This window comes from Arachis hypogaea, chromosome 3 (genome assembly GCF_003086295.3).
Source record: "Arachis hypogaea cultivar Tifrunner chromosome 3, arahy.Tifrunner.gnm2.J5K5, whole genome shotgun sequence".
Classification (NCBI taxonomy): domain Eukaryota; kingdom Viridiplantae; phylum Streptophyta; class Magnoliopsida; order Fabales; family Fabaceae; genus Arachis; species Arachis hypogaea.
The window spans coordinates 53,934,977-53,951,562 of NC_092038.1; the positions used below are offsets into that span (position 1 = coordinate 53,934,977).

The following is a 16,586-nucleotide window of genomic DNA, read 5'->3' on the forward strand; positions in this document are numbered from 1 at the left end:
TGAACCTGAAAGGACCTTGAAGAGAAAGCTCAGAGAAGCCAAAGCACAACTCTCTTTAGAGGACCTGACCGAATTCTCCAAAGAAGAAGAACACATGGCAGCCGAAAACAACAATGCCAACAATGCAAGGAAGGTGCTGGGTGACTTTACTGCACCTACTCCCGATTTCTATGGGAGAAGCATCTCTATCCCTGCCATTGGAGCAAACAACTTTGAGCTCAAGCCTCAATTAGTTTCTCTAATGCAACAGAATTGCAAGTTCCATGGACTTCCACTGGAAGATCCTCATCAGTTCTTAGCTGAGTTCTTGCAAATCTGTGACACTGTCAAGACTAATGGGGTTGACCCTAAGGTCTACAGACTTATGCTATTCCCTTTTGCTGTAAGAGACAGAGCTAGGACATGGTTGGACTCACAACCTAAAGAAAGCCTGGACTCTTGGGAAAAGTTAGTCAATGCCTTCTTGGCAAAGTTCTTCCCACCTCAAAAATTGAGTAAGCTTAGAGTGGAAGTCCAAACCTTCAGACAGAAGGAAGGAGAGTCCATCTATGAAGCTTGGGAAAGATACAAACAATTAATCAGAAAGTGTCCTTCTGATATGCTTTCTGAATGGAGCATCATAGGTATTTTCTATGATGGTCTCTCTGAACTATCCAAGATGTCTTTGGATAGCTCTGCAGGAGGATCTCTTCATCTAAAGAAGACGCCTACTGAAGCTCAAGAACTGATTGAAATGGTTGCAAATAACCAATTCATGTACACTTCTGAAAGAAATCCTGTAAACAATGGGACTAGTCAGAAGAAAGGAGTTCTTGAGATTGACACTCTGAATGCCATTTTGGCTCAGAATAAAATATTGACTCAACAAGTCAATATGATTTCTCAAAGTCTGTCTGGAATGCAAAATGCACCAAGCAGTACTAAGGAGGCTTCATCTGAGGAAGAAGCTTATGATCCTGAGAACCCTTCAATAGAAGAGGTGAATTACATGGGAGAACCCTATAGAAACACCTACAATCCTTCATGGAGGAATCATCCAAATCTTTCATGGAAGGATCAACAGAGACCTCAACAAGGTTTCAATAATAATAATGGTGGAAGAAACAGGTTTAGCAATAGCAAACCTTTTCCATCATCTTCTCAGCAACAGACAGAGAGTTCTAAGCAAAATAACTCTGACTTAGCAACCATAGTCTCTGATCTAATCAAAACCACTCAAAGTTTCATGACTGAAACAAGGTCCTCCATTAGAAATTTGGAAGGACAAGTGGGTCAGCTGAGCAAGAAAATTACTGAACTCCCTCCTAGTACTCTCCCAAGCAATACAGAAGAAAATCCAAAAGGAGAGTGCAAGGCCATCAACATGGCCGAATTTTGGGAGGAAGGAGAGGCAGTGAACGCCACTGAGGAAGACCTCAATGGACGTCCACTGACCTCCAATGAGTTCCCCAATGAGGAACCATGGGACTCTGAGGCTCAACTTGAGACCATAGAGATTCCATTGGACTTGCTTCTGTCATTCATGAGCTCTGATGAGTATTCTTCCTCTGAAGAGGATGAGTATGTCACTGAAGAGCAAGTTGCTAAATACCTTGGAGCAATCATGAAGCTAAATGACAAGTTATTTGGAAATGAGACTTGGGAGGATGAACCTCCTTTGCTCACCAAAGAACTGGATGACTTGTCTAGGCAGAAACTGCCTCAAAAGAGACAGGATCCTGGGAAGTTTTCAATACCTTGTACCATAGGCACCATGACCTTCAAGAAGGCCTTGTGTGACTTAGGGTCAAGTGTAAACCTCATGCCTCTCTCTGTAATGGAGAAGTTAGGGATCTCTGAGGTGCAAGCTGCAAAAATCTCACTAGAGATGGCAGACAATTCAAGAAAACAAGCCCATGGACTTGTAGAGGATGTTCTGGTTAAGGTTGAAGACCATTACATCCCTACTGATTTCATAGTCCTAGAGACTGGGAAGTGCATGGATGAATCCATCATCCTTGGCAGACCCTTCCTAGCCACAGCAAAGGCTATGATTGATGTTGATAGAGGAGAGTTGATCATTCAAGTGAATGAAGAATCCCTTATGTTTAAGGCTCAAGGATACCCCTCTATCATCATGGCGAGGAAGCATGAAGAGCTTCCCTCAAAACAGAGCCAAACAGAGCCCCCACAGTCAAACTCTAAGTTTGGTGTTGGGAGGCCACAACCAAACTCCAAGTTTGGTGTTGAACCCCCACATTCAAACTCTAAGTTTGGTGTTGGGAGGTTCCAACATAGCTCTGGGCATTTCTGAGGCTCCATGAAAGTCTTCTGTCAAGCTACTGACATTAAAGAAGCGCTTGTTGGGAGGCAACCCAATGTTATATTTTATCTATTTTATTTTGTTATTTTCTCTTTTTTGTAGGTTGATGATCATGAGAAGTCACAAAATCAATGAAAAAAGCAAAAACAGAATGAAAAACAGGAAGAAAAACAGCACACCCTGGAGGACGCACCCACTGGCGTTTAAACGCCAGTGAGGTTAGCTGTTGGGCGTTTAAACGCCCAGTCTGGCACCATTCTGGGCGTTTAACGCCAGAAAGGGGCACCAGACTGGCGTTAAACGCCAGAAAGGGGCAAGAAGCTGGCGTTAAACGCCAGAAATGGGCCCCAGCCCGGCGTTTAACGCCAGAAATGGCTCAAAACGTGATTTTGAATGCCATATGGTGCAGGGATGACTTTTCCTTGACACCTCAGGATCTGTGGACCCCATAGGATCCCCACCTACCCTACCACTCTCTCTCTCTTCTTCACCCATTCACCAATCACCTCAACACCTCTTCCCAAAAAAAAAAACCTTCACCTATCAAATCCCATCTTTCTCTTCACCACTCACACCCATCCTTCATAAAACCCCACCTACCTCACCATTCAAATTCAAACCACTTTCCCACCCAAACCCACCCTCAAATGGCCGAACCCTACCCTTCTCCTTCTCCTATATAAACCCTCCTTCACTCCTTCATTTTCACACAACATACACACCACTTCTCCCCTTCTTGGCCGAAAACAAAAGCCATTCCCTTTCCCCTCATTTCTTCTTCTTCTACTCTCTTCTTTCTTCTTTTGCTCGAGGACGAGCAAACCTTTTAAGTTTGGTGTGGTAAAAGCATTGCTTTTTGTTTTTCCATAACCATTTATGGCATCCAAGGCCGGAGAAACCTCTAGAAAGAGGAAAGGGAAGGCAAAAGCTTCCACCTCCGAGTCATGGGAGATGGAAAGATTCATCTCAAGGGTGCATCAAGACCACTTCTACGAAGTTGTGGCCTTGAAGAAGGTGATCCCCGAGGTCCCTTTTTCACTCAAAAAGGGTGAATATCCGGAGATCCGACATGAGATCCAAAGAAGAGGTTGGGAAGTTCTTACCAACCCCATTCAACAAGTCGGAATCTTGATGGTTCAAAAGTTCTATGCCAATGCATGGATCACCAAGAACCATGATCAAAGTGTGAACCCGGATCCAAAGAATTATCTTACTATGGTTCGGGGGAAATACTTGGATTTTAGTCCGGAAAGTGTGAGGGTGGCGTTCAACTTGCCCATGATGCAAGGAGATGAACATCCTTACACTAGAAGGGTCAACTTTGATCAAAGGTTGGACCAAGTCCTCACAGTCATATGTGAAGAGGGCGCCCAATGGAAGAGAGATTCAAGAGGAAAGCCGGTTCAATTGAGAAGGCATGACCTCAAACCCGTGGCTAGAGGATGGTTAGAGTTTATACAACGCTCAATCATTCCCACTAGCAACCGGTCCGAAGTTACCATAGACCGGGCTATCATGATCCATAGCATCATGATTGGAGAAGAAATAGAAGTTCATGAGGTTATAGCCCAAGAACTCTATAAGGTGGCAAACAAGTCCTCTACCTTGGCAAGGTTAGCCTTTCCTCATCTCATTTGTCACCTCTGTTATTCAGTGGGAGTTGACATAGAGGGAGACATCCCCATTGATGAGGACAAGCCCATCACTAAGAAGAGGATGGAGCACACAAGAGACCCCACTCATCATGAGATCCCTGAGATGCCTCAAGGGATGCACGTTCCTCCACAAAACTATTGGGAGCAACTAAACACCTCCCTAGGAGAATTGAGTTCCAACATGGGACAACTAAGGATGGAGCATCAAGAACACTCCATCATCCTCCATGAAATTAGAGAAGATCAAAGAATTATGAGAGAGGAGCAACAAAGACAAGGAAGAGACATTGAGGAGCTCAAGCACTCCATAGGATCTTCAAGAGGAAGGAAGAGCCGCCATCACTAAGGTGGACCCGTTCCTTGATTTCCTTGTTCTTTATTCTTCTGTTTTTCGAATTTTATGCTTATGTTTATCTATATTGTGTCTTGTGATCATTAGTGTCTTAGTGTCTATGCCTTAAAGTTATGAATGTCCTATGAATCCATCACCTTTCTTGAATAAAAACGTGCTTAAATTGAAAAGGAAAGAATTGCATGAATTTTGAATTTTATAACAGTTTAATTATTTTGATGTGGTGGCAATATTTTTGTTTTCTGAATGTATGCTTAAACAGTGCATATGTATCTTGAATTTGTGGTTCATGAATGTTGGCTCTTGAAAGAATGATGAAAAAGGAGACATGTTACTGAGGATCTGAAAAATCATTAAAATGATTCTTGAAGCAAGAAAAAGCAATGAAAAAAAAACGAAAAAAAAAAGAGAGAGAGAAAAAGAAAGAGAAAAGAAAGAAAAGAAGGAAATAAAGTTGTGATCCAAGGCAATAAGAGTGTGCTTAAGAACCCTGGACACCTCTAGTTGGGGACTTTAGCAAAGCTGAGTCACAATCTGAAAAGGTTCACCCAATTATGTGTCTGTGGCATGTATGTATCCGGTGGTAATACTGGAAGACAGAGTACTTTGGGCCACAGCCAAGACTCAATAAGTAGCTATGTTCAAGAATCATCATACCTTACTAGGAGAATCATTAACACTATCTGGATTCTAAGTTCCTAAAGAAGCCAATCATTCTGAATTTCAAAGGATAGAGTGAGATGCCAAAACTATTCAGAGGCAAAAAGCTAAAAGCCCCGCTCATCTAATTAATACTGATCTTCATAGATGTTTTTGGAATTCATTGCATATTCTCTTCTTTTTATCTTATTTGATTTTCAGTTGCTTGAGGACAAGCAACAATTTAAGTTTGGTGTTGTGATGAGCGGATAATTTGTATGCTTTTTGGCATTGTTTTTAGTGTGTTTTTAGTATGATCTAGTTAGTTTTTAGTATATTTTTATTAGTTTTTAGTTAAAATTCACTTTTCTGGACTTTACTATGAGTTTGTGTGTTTTTCTGTGATTTCAGGTATTTTCTGGCTGAAATTGAGGGACCTGAGCAAAAATCTGATTCAGAGACTAAAAAGGACTACAGATGTTGTTGGATTCTGACCTCCCTTCACTCGAAGTAGATTTTCTGGAGCTACAGAAGCCCAATTGGCGCGCTCTCAACGGCGTTGGAAAGTAGACATCCTGGGCTTTCCAGCAATATATGATAATCCATACTTTGCCCAAGATTTGATGGCCCAAACTGGCGTTCAAAGTCACCCTCAGAAATCCCAGCGTTAAACGCTGGAACTGGCACCCAAATGGGAGTTAAACGCCCAAACTGGCACTAAAGCTGGCGTTTAACTCCAAGGAGAGTCTCTACACGAAAATGCTTCATTGCTCAGCCCAAGCACACACCAAGTGGGCCCGGAAGTGGATTTTTATGTCATTTACTCATCTCTGTACACCCTAGGCTACTAGTTTTCTATAAGTAGGACCTTTTACTATTGTATTTGGATCTTTGGATCATTTGAGAGCTTTTGATCATGTTTTTTATGATTGAACCCTCTTTGGGAGGCTGGCCATTCGGCCATGCCTAGACCTTGTTCTTATGTATTTTCAACGGTGGTGTTTCTACACACCATAGATTAAGGTGTGGAGCTCTGCTGTACCTCGAGTATTAATGCAACTACTATTGTTCTTCCATTCAATTCCGCTTGTTCTTGTTCTAAGATATCACTTGTTCTTAACCCGGATGAATGTGATGATCCGTGACACTCATCATCATTCTCACCTATGAACATGTGACTGACAACCACCTCTGTTCTACCTTCGATTGGGTGAATATCTCTTGGATTCTTTAATCGGAATCTTCGTGGTATAGGCTGGAACTGATGGCGGCATTCAAGAGAATCCGGAAGGTCTAACCTTGTCTGTGGTATTCTGAGTAGGATTCAATGATTGAATGACTGTGACGTGCTTCAAACTCCTAGCAGGCGGGGTGTTAGTGACAGACGCAAAAGAATCGATGGATTCTATTCCGGCCTGACCGAGAACCGACAGATGAATTCCGCGTGCTGTGACAGAGCATATGCAATCGTTTTCGCTGAGAGGATGGGAGGTAGCCATTGACAACGGTGAAACCCTACACAAGCTTGCCATGGAAAGGAGTAAGAAGGATTGGATGAAGACAATAGGAAAGCAGAGAGACGGAAGGGAAGGCATCTTCATGCGCTTATCTGAAGTTCCTACCAATGAATTACATAAGTACCTCTATCTTTATCTTATTGTTTATTTTCGTTCATCACCATATCCATATGAGTTTGCTTGACTAAGATTTACAAGATGACCATAGCTTGCTTCATACTAACAATCTCCGTGGGATCGACCCCTTACTCGCGTAAGGTTTATTACTTGGACGACCCAGTGCACTTGCTGGTGTAACAACCCTGATTTTCGAGTACGCGAGATCTTTTCTGAAAGTACGGAGAACTCCGGAGGATCAGTAAGGGGAGAAGCTCTGATATATTATCAAGTATCTCAATCCTAATTGTCATTATGTCATCTTTAAGCTAGAACCTTTTATGAGGCAAGCTCGATAATGCAGTTACGAAGAACATAGTTTTTGAACCGTATCGGTTAGGAGTTTTGATCCGGTTTTTCGTAAATAGTCTCAGTTTGACGAACCGGACTCGATTCATGAGAGAAGAGAGATAATAGGGTAATATTATCATTATATAAGTAATAAAAGTTTCTTGAATGATATTATAAGGTTACCTGGTTAGTTTTAGTTAAAAACAGAAAATCGGTTTAACCGGGTTCACAGTTTACTGGTGCAGCTTAGTACCAGCACTCTCTGATGACTTTAGCAATGCTAAGGCCTCATTATTCATGTTTTATTCTTATAATAAATATGTTACTAGTGTCATTTATGCTAGTAGCTCAGAAAATAATTTTTAGAGATGTTTTTGCAAGTGTTCCGATACACCTAGTTTTAGTAGTTATACACCTGAGATATTTTAATATTATTTTAATCCACCTCCAATCCAACCAATCACAACTCACCCTACACCCCCAAAACCCCCAAGGCTGGCTCATTTTCACTTTGTGGCCGAAAATAGGTAGAGAGAAAAAGAGAGAAAAGTTCTTAGTTCCAAATCTTCAAAGCTTGATTTCTACTGAACTAAAACTCAAATCAAAATTCCAATCCGACCAAAATGATCCTCTCTTCTTTCTCTACATGATTATATGATTTATCAAGGCTGGGATCAAGGTGAGTTGGCTGCACCATCTCTCTTTTGATTCGGTTTCAAGGAAACATGGTTAAATATGTGTTTTCTTGGTGTGATTTAGGAGGAAAAAGTGCTTAAGGATCACCTGAAAGTTTGATTGAATTAGGGGCAGCAAAACCAGGTAGGGTGTCACGAAATTAATCTTGATTATTTGTGTTTGAGATGTTTGAATGTTGTATTATTTGGCTGTGCTAAAAATTGGTTGCATATATGATTGATTCTTGGTGAAAATTTGGTGAAATTTTGATGAAATTTGATGAAATTCAAGCTTTATGTTCATGTTCTTGGGGCAGCTGGAAAAACGAAACCCTAGGCTTAAATTGAGGTTCAATTTGTGATGAAATCATGTAGAAAAGATGGGGTTTTAGTGGCTGCTAATTTATTATGAATTATGGTAAAAATCGGTTGCTGAAAAGACTGAAAAACGGGTAAAAACAGAGAAAGAATTTGAAGAATATATGAAGAACATGAAGAACACTTTGAGTGTGATGAAGAACAATGAAGAACAGGCCTTAGATCTTAAAAAGGGCAAGGAAGTAAAATTTTTGGTGTTTTAGGGGTTGTTTGGTAATTTCTGAAAGTTAGGGTGGTTAAAGTAGAAATATTAAAAGTTACGGGTGGTAAAAAGTGAATTTTAAAGGTTAAAGGTTAAAGTAAAGTTAATTTTCGAAAATATATTAATAAAATAATAAATAATAATAAAATATTAAATAATAATATTTAATTAAAAATAATATTTTAATAAAAATAATAAAATAATGCGAAAAAGGCAGTTTTCTGTAAAAGCTTTAGAAAGACAACTTTAAGTGCAGAATCTCATAGTTACCTTCATAAAACACTTAGGGAGTGGTAAAAACATATTAGCGAGGCAAAGATAAAAGAAAGATAAAAAGTTAAAGGAAAGATAAAAACCAAAGAAAAGTGTGTAAAGTCTTAATAACAGAAGAACAGACATAGACTAGCGAACGAACTAGGGCAACATAGTTAGTCCTTGAGTTGCGACTAGGGTTAGGTATTATATGAAAAGTTAAACTGTTTCAGTATAGACTTAATGAACCTATACTTGGGACAGGCAAACTATTCATACCGAGATTTACATAAGCTTTAAATACATACGTTAAGCAGAGAAAAGAGTAATCAGAGCAGAGTAAAGAAACACAGAGAACAGAGTTACTAGAGCAGAATAAAGGGATACAGAGAAAAGAGTAATCAGAGCAAAGTAAAAAGACAAAGAGAAAAGAGTAATGTGATAAAGAGAAATGGTTCGAGTTACGATGTTGTAAAAGTAAAAGCTGTAGAGTTTGTATAGCATGATTGAACAGAGAAAGAAAGAGGTACAGCATAAGAATGTGAAGGTGATGATGAATAATGAGAATGTTAATGAATGATGATAATGAGAATGATTATGTAAGAATCTGCTGCAGAGAGGCAGTCAGATAGATGGTGGTACGACCACTGAGAACGCTTTCCTGGGATACCTTGCTATAATGCTTTGCTGTAAGACAGAGGTTGCTTACAGAGGTATCAAGATGAATGTGCTCCTGTAAGACAAAGGTTGCTTACAGTGAGTGTGTTGTTGATCCTGTAAGACAGAGGTTGCTTACAGTGAGTATGTTGTTGCTCCTGTAAGACAGAGGTTGCTTACAGTGAGTCTGTTGGGCGTATATCGGCTAATAAGTTTTGCCCTGCAAGACAAAGGTTGCTTGCAGTGGATACCCTGCAAGACAAAGGTTGCTTGCAGTGGATATTGCCAACAGGAAAGCCTTATCCAGACAGAGGTTGCTGGGTAACGTCGGGAGCGGGTATGTAACCGACAGATGAGCTCATTACCTGCACTAGGGCTAGACATGCATCATACTTGGTTGCACATTTACTCTGTTATGGTTGATTGTTTGAATGCATGTTTTCTTTGTTTGTATTCTATTCACTGTGTCTGTGTTTTATTTTCTTGTATTCTCTTGTTTGTGTTCTGCTTTCTATTTTCTCTATTTTCTCTAAGTTATCTGCTTCTTCCGTCCACTGCTTCTCGATATTCTGCTATTTATCTGCTAAACAACACGAAATTAATGAACTTAACTAATAACCCTGACCCTACTAAGAACTCCCCAGTTCTTACCCCTTCTCTCTCCCTTTCCCCTTCAGATGGAAGTAAGAGTACCTTACCGTAGTTCGCTGATGACCGTTCACAAGAAGAGGATTCTGCTCTAGATAGTTTTCTGAGTCTAGGGTGAATATCGTTCTCTGTTTATATGTATATACTGTGAAACCAGCCAACGTCTACACCCCGTTCGTACGCGCACTTTAACCTAAATCCTGTGTACGAGATTCCTATTGTGTGGCTACTTCATGAGGTACCAGAGAGACGTCCTGTGGAAAAGTCTGATCGTGCAGAGGAGTAGTAGATGATGTTCTATCTTTTGATGACGTTCCTCCTGTCTTGAGTTGTGAGGACTTAGAACGTACTTTCCCTCGCTTTAGTAGTTTAGAGGGACTAGGCGAGTATAAAGTCTAGGCTAGCCTGGGTGCCAGCTTAGGGACTTCTTGAACAGGTCAGGACCTGGGATGTTGTATATATATATGTGTGTATATAGATATTATCTAGCTATATCTAGGGGTGTTCTAACTAAAAGTCTATACTCTAATAAAGGCTGGATCACTAAATGTTGTTAGCTGCTTGTGATGTAATTATGTGTGGTTGCTTATAACTGTTTTATCTGTTATTATTTGTGAATTGATTATAAATGATTATGTTTATTAATCCAAACGTTTTCAAAAAAAATATACACCTCGCAAATTAACTACGCTTTTAACAACGAATCAGGCTCATATGATAAATAATAGATAATAACTAGGAAGACAAATTGGTAGCGCTCAGTTTCTGGTGTGTCCTAGGCGTACTGAAAATTGGGTCGTTACAGCTGGTTAGTTGTGCGAAGTTGTGTAATGCCATGGTATTGAACACCAAGTCTTTGGGGTTCATGACCGGGGATTATGAGAGTTGTGAAAAGTATTGTTCACAATTTCGCGCACCAAACACCAAACTTAGAATTCTTCATTCTCCCTTATATTATTGTGGCGTGTAACACCAAACTTAGCACCTTGCAATACGGATAGAGCTAATTGACCTTTTTATTAAAATAGCTATGAAACGAAAACTACCTCAGGTTGGGTTGCCTCCCAACAAGCGCTCTTTTATTGTCACTAGCTTGATATCCTTCATTCTTTGATCATGGAGGCTGAAAATCATAGTGCCTCAGCTTTTCTCCTCTTACTGTGAACTTCCTTCCATTTTCCTCTTTGATGATCTCTAGGTGTTCAAGTGAAAGGACCCGATTCATAGTGTAGTATTCAGATAATTGTGGAGACACCTTCATTGGTTGGGTGTTTAACACTACTTTATCCCCTGGTGAAAAACCTTCAGTGGGGATCTTCTTGTTTCTTCACCCTCTTGGCCTCTTCTTCTTTTCTTTCTCAAAAGATACTCCCTGCCTTGGTGTTTTTTTATCTGGGATATTAAATTTCCCATCTGGGGGCTTTGGATCTAGTTCCTCCTTGATTTCTTTGGTTTGTTGCACCATCTCTACTGCTTTCAAGCATGGATTTAGAAGTCTTAGAGTTAACTCATTGACTCCCTCCTTCAGGCTTTGATCTCTGGCTTTATCCTTCATACGATCTTCTTCTTGAGTAGGCTCATGCAGGGTTTTAAAAACATGGAATGCTAGGTGCCATCATGCACTCTCAGCAACAATTCCCCTTTTTCAACATCTATCAATGCTCTGCCCGTAGCTAGGAAAGGCCTCCCCAGGATGATTGGAGTGTTAGGGTCCTCTTCTATATTTGAGATAACAAAGTCAGCAGGGAGAAAGAATTTTCCCACTTTTACCAACACATTCTCTACAACTCCCAGTGCTTGCTTAGTGGATTTGTCAGCCATTTGGAGAACTATTCGTGTGGACTTTAGCTTAGAAATTTAAAGTTTCCTCATTAGAGAAAAAGGCATTAAGTTTATGCTTGCACTGAGGTCACAAAATGACTTCTCAATTGTTATGTTTCCTATGGTGCAAGGTATGTAAAAACTCCCAGGATCATCTTTCTTCTCTGGCAACTCTCTTTGGAGGATAGCACTACATTCCTTTGTCATCTCAACAATCTGTCCTTCCTTCAGGGATCTTTTCTTTGTCAGCACTTCCTTCATGAATTTGGCGTATAGTGGCATCTGTTCAAGTGCTTCCAAGAAAGGAATGTTGATGCTGAGTGTCTTGAATATGTCCAGGAATTTTGAGTATTGCTTATCCTCATTTTCTTTTTTAAACCTCTGAGGGTATGGAAGTTTGGGGACACAAGGATTCACTCCTTCCCTCTTCTCTTGTAGTTGTGATTCAAGGGTATTCTTGCATCCCTTTGAAATTTGTGCATTTTTGGTTTCTTGATCTTCTTTACTTTCCCCTCTGTCTCTTCTTGTGGAGCTTCTCTGTTGTGTTTGTCCTGATTGATGGCTTTCTTCTTCATAGTCTTCTCACTTCCCACTATGATTGATTTGCACTCCTCCCATTTTGTGGCTTTTCCTTTGTCCCTTGGGTGTTCTTCAGTGACATTGGAGAAGGAATTTGCTCTCTTCTCATCCATTTCTAAAATTCGCTTATCCATTTGCCCTATGTGTCTCTCAAGGTTTCTGATTGAGGCCTCTTGGTTTTTGAATGCCAGGGCCTGATCTTTCCTTGCAGCTTCCTGATCTTGTCTTGCCATCTCTTGATTTTTCATGAGTTTCTCCATCATTTTCTCTAGACTTGAGATTCTTTGAGAGTCTGGATTTGGTTGTGGTTGTGTGAAATGAGATGGTTGTTGTTGGAAGTTGTTTGAATTAATTGTGGGGGTACTTTGTGGATTGATGTGGATGTGAAAAAGTTATTCTGGTGGTTTTGTGAGTTATTATGGGGTTGGTGATATGTGTTTTGTGAATTTTTGAATTGGTTAGTATTATTGGATGAATGATTATGGTTGCTTGTGTTGCTGAGGCTGCCAGAGTTGAAGTCCCTTTGTCCTTGATTCTGATGCTCACCCCACCTTGAATTAGAATGAGTCTTCCAGGGTGTCTTGTGTGCATCACCATAAAAATTGTGTTGAAATGAACTTGAAGTGTTGTTCATGCATTGCACCTGCTCAGGGCTTTGTTGCTCAAAATTGAATGTCCCAAAACTTTCTTTAGATTGATTACACCCATGTGAGGTTTGAGATTGGCTTTGTGTATTCACTGCAGCAAGTTGTAGTTCATCAATTCTCTTAGCCATTTGCTCAAGTTGTTGCTGGATTTACTGGTGCATCACCTTGTTTTGAGATAGAATAGTGTCCACTCTTTCCAACTCCAGTGCACCCTTTCTCTGGGCTGGGTGGCGTTGTCTTTGATGAGCAAAGAAGTATTGATTATTTGCCACCATGTCTATGAGGTTTTGAGCTTCCTCTGCTGTCTTCATTAATTGCAAGGAACCTCCTGCTGAATGGTCTAGTGCTTCCTGAGCTTTCAGAGTCAATCCTTCATAGAAGTTTTGAAGTTTATCCCATTCATTGAACATTTCTGGTGGACACTTCCTGAGTAAAGCTTTGTATCTTTCCTATGCATCATACAATGACTCTCCATCCATCTGGGTGAATGTTTGGACCTCTGTTTTGAGTCTGATAATTCTTTGGGGAGGATAGAACTTGGCTAGGAATTTGCTCACTAAGTCTTCCCAATTATTGATGCTTTCTTTGGGAAATGTCTCTAGCCATTGAGTGGCCTTATCCTTCAGAGAGAATGGAAACAGTAGTAGCTTATAGATGTCTGGATGCACACCACTTGTTTTGACAGTTTCACAAATCCTGAGGAAGATGAATAAGTGTTGGTTTGGATCTTCAAGTGGACCTCCTCCATAAGAGTAATTGTTCTGCACCAAGGTGATAAGTTGAGGCTTCAACTCGAAATTATTTGCATGAACGTTGGGAGTGAGTATGCTACTCCCGCAGTTTCTTGCATTGGGGATAGTGTAAGAGGCCAACACCCTTCTTGTAGGCTGGATATTGTTGCTCACTCCCTCTTCACGCACCTCAGCCTCCATGACATACAAAAATCACAAACAAACCAAATGAAACATGGACATTCTAATGCTAGAATGTGGTTAGTGGGTTAGGTGGCACAATGTGTCAAACAGTTAATGTGCTTAGTAAAAATAAAGAAAAATAAAGAAAAAGTGCTTAATCTAGATCACTACCACACTTAATCATTGTCAATCTAATTCAATCCCCGACAACGGCGCTAAAAACTTGATGTGCGGAAAACGATCCGACACAAACTCACCGGCAAGTGCACCGGGTCGCATCAAGTAATAAAACTCACGGGAGTGAGGTCGATCCCACAGGGATTGAAGGATTGAGCAATTTTAGCTCAGTGATTGATTTAATCAAGCAAATAGAAGTTGAGTTGTGTGATTTGTGATTGACAAAAGCTAAATTGCTTGAAATGTAAAGGGAGAAGGGCAATTGCAATAAATTAAAGAGCAATCGAAGTAAAGAAGCTGAATCTTAAAGAACAAGTAAATGAAATTGCATAAACTTAGATTGCAAGAAATGTAAATGGCTGAAGCTTAGAGTGCAAGAAATGTAAATTGCTTGAATCATAAAAAGAATCGGGAATTGGAATTGCAAAATTTAAACAAGACAGAAATAAATTGCAACTAGCAGAAGAACTAAATATGAATTGAAGTGTAATAGATCTCAAACAGAAAGATAAAAATGCTTGTAGAATGAAAATAGAAAATGACTGATGCTAAATTGCAGCAAATTAAAAGAGGTTGTAGATCTCAAGAGTGGAAGAGACTAGAAAACAAGGCTAGATCTCAAATCCTTCCTTGATCCAACAAGAACAATTGCAAAAGAACTAAAGGAAAGTAAATTGCAGAAAGAGTAGAAAATGAAGCAGAGAATAGAAATTGAAATTTAATTATGCAGAAAATTAAAGCAAGCGATCTCAAGGTGAGATTGAAACATAAGTTCTTCAATTCTTCACCCAAGATCCAAAATAAAAAGTAAAGAGTTCTCAAGCAAGAATAAGGAAGAAGAGAGATCAATTCTCCTCCCCAATTCTCTAAGAACTAAATTCCAAAATAAAAGCTCAAAAATGAAAATGGAAGTTAAAGGAAAATTCAAAAGTGATTCTCCAGGTCTTAATTACATCAAACTAGCTCCTATTTATACACCTTCCATTCTTGGATTTTGGAATTTGGATGGGCTTTTGAGTTGGTGAAGATTTGAATTTAATTGGATTTTTAATTGATATTCCAGCCCATGAAGAAATTGGTTCCAGGAGGATGCTCAGCTCACAAGTTGAGCTGAGCATTGAGGCTTTGTGTGTGGATCCTTTTGTAGCGTGGAAGGCATCAGGGGAATGCTCAGCTCACTTTGTGAGCTGAGCATTGGTGCCTTAGTGCAAAATTGTTGCGCGCCTTGTGCCCTTAGACCGTGTCAAGATGTGCGCTCCACTTCCCTGGCCCGTGTCAAGATGCTTGTGTGATGCACCATGGGTAGCGCTCAGCTCTCCAAGAGCTGAGCATTGAGGCATCCAAGGGAAGGTCCTTGGTTCGAAACTTGAGGGAAGCATGCGCTGAAGCTTTTCTCTTGGTGAAGGAAGTGACGCCTTGCTCCTTGCTTCCTCTAGGTGCTTGGTTCGAACCTTGGAGGATGCATTTGCCCATTTTTGGCTCATTTTCCCTTGTGAGTAGCGCTCCCCCAACCCCTTTGGTCATGGGTTCAATCCTTGGAGCAAGCATTGGCAACTTATTTTCTTTGATTTATTTCTTGTGAGAGCCCGATAATGCTCACTTGGTAAGCTGTGCATTGTTTTTCCTTTCCTTGTTTCTTGGCTTCATATTGTGCTCAGCTCACAAAGTGAGCAGAGCATTGTGCCTTGGTCCCTTGAGGGAAAATGTAGCGCTCCCTTGGTGAGCATGGTGCTCTTAGAGAGAGCTTCATGGTTTTCCTTCAATGTTGTGCCACACTTCTTCCTTCCTTGGCCACACTTTTTCTTCCTTGGGCCACGCTTCTTAGGACACGCTTTCTTCTTTTCTTCACCTACAATTAATCAAAACAACCTATCAAAGTATCACCAAATTCACAAGGTTTATAAATAATTAAAAATCAATTAAATTTAGCCTAAACCTCATAATTTAGCATCAATTAGATGGTGGTTGTTTGATTCAAAGAAGTCATGCATTTCCATTCCAAATTACTTACTTAGAATGCAAGAAAGTGGATAAAACCTAATGAAAACAAAGAAAAAGACTAGTGAAACTAGGCTAAGATGACTTGTCATCAACTTGGACCTTCATGACACAAGCACATGGTTAGGGACAGCTTGATTAGCCGCTTAGGCCAGGATTTTATTCCTTTGGGCCCTCCTATCCACTGATGCTCAAAGCCTTGGATCCTCTTTACCCTTGCCTTTTGGTTTAAAGGGCTATTGGCTTTTTCTGCTTGCTTTTTCTTTTTCTTTCTTTTTTTTTATTTTTTTGGAAATTTTTTTTCAATCATTTTATTTTTCACTGCTTTTTCTTGCTTCAAGTATCAATTTTATGATTTTTTAGATTATCAATAACATTTCTCATTTTTAATTATTCTTTCAAGAGCCAACAATTTTAACATTCATAAACTTCACTATAAAAAATATGCACTGTTCAAGCATTCATTCAGAAAACAAAAAGTATTGCCACCATATCAAAATAATTAAACTAATTTCAAGATAGAATTCAAAATTCATGTACTTCTTGTTCTTTTGCAATTAGAAATATTTTTCATTTAAAAAAGGTGAAGGATTCATGGGACATTCATAGCTTCAAGGCATAGACACTAGACACTAATGATCATGTAATAAAGACACAAACATAGACAAAACATAACGCATATAAACCGAAAAACAGAAAAATAAGAGCAAGGAAATTAAAGAACGGG

General features: G+C 39.8%; 1 non-coding gene across 1 annotated transcript; it reads right to left on the minus strand.

Moving 5' to 3' along the window:
• Positions 1-496: 496 nt before the first annotated feature.
• Positions 497-604, minus strand: LOC112792896 (small nucleolar RNA R71). Its single transcript, XR_003197615.1, has one exon. It is a non-coding gene; the product is annotated as a small nucleolar RNA R71 (small nucleolar RNA).
• Positions 605-16,586: the final 15,982 nt, after the last annotated feature.